We start from the raw sequence: 1,014 nt of genomic DNA, 5'->3' as shown, positions 1-1,014 counted from the left end.
ACCACATCCGGGAATTTCTTCCAGGCTTCTTTTGAGTTCTGACTGATGTAGATTGTATTTTTCTTTTATGTTTAGAAAAAATGGATATTAATTTTTCTGTAAAATTCGACCTCCATGTATATATATTTCTGGACAATCGGCTCTTCTTCCCTTGGCCCTTAGTCCTAACCATTCTCTGTAAACGCTTACCTCTCAGCTTTCTTCTATAAAATTCCATTTTTTTTTCCAAAAATTTTCTGCTTGCAATATCCTTTCTTGAATCCAAATTTGTTTGTGAAAAAGCAGAGTATTCATGAATTCCTGCAAAAAAGACTGTAGATTGTCTCCTTAAATCCCCCTCTAGTCATCGTCTGCTTTTTATTTCTCTGCGGAAACTGAAGTTCTTGTTGTATTTTATGAGAACTAGGTATTGACCAACTGCTCAAAACCCACTTGTTGCAATCTCCGTGATCTCCTCATAGATTTACGAGATACAATGCCCCTTCTTTGTCGCATCCAGATTCCCCCTTTTGGTTAGGTACTGACAGTCTCTGAGGAGATAAAGCACTGTTCATCTTCCCCGTGATCTCATCCAGATTCCCCCTTTTGGTTAGTCTATTTAAGGCGGTATTCCTGGGTCTTTCCTTGCATGCGTTGATCTTGATCGGACTCGGCTCTTTGTTTTCTGTTTATATACACCTATTTCATCTCTTCATTCTTTTTTGGGTGCGTGTTGTACTAACTTGGATCTCCACATCCCATGGCCCCTAGTGGAGTCATCGTTGGTTACCTAACCGGTGTCCCTTTGGATATTGTAGCGACTCCATCTACGGACAAGGCAACAAACACGGTCGGTTGTTATGTGGGTTTTGATGCCTAAGAAACGAAGAATAGGCTCGTCGTCTCTCTAGGCAAGATCAGGGGAATTAAGTTCATGAGCATCTTTAAATTCAAAGTCTGGTGGACGACGCATTGGGTGGGAGACAAAGGCAGCGACGTCGAACACGAGACCCAGATCATGATTCTGGACAAGTC

Source organism: Nelumbo nucifera, chromosome 3, assembly GCF_055504915.1.
Source record: "Nelumbo nucifera cultivar China Antique chromosome 3, China Antique-T2T, whole genome shotgun sequence".
Classification (NCBI taxonomy): Eukaryota; Viridiplantae; Streptophyta; class Magnoliopsida; order Proteales; family Nelumbonaceae; genus Nelumbo; species Nelumbo nucifera.
Note: the sequence above shows the minus strand (reverse complement) of the source record.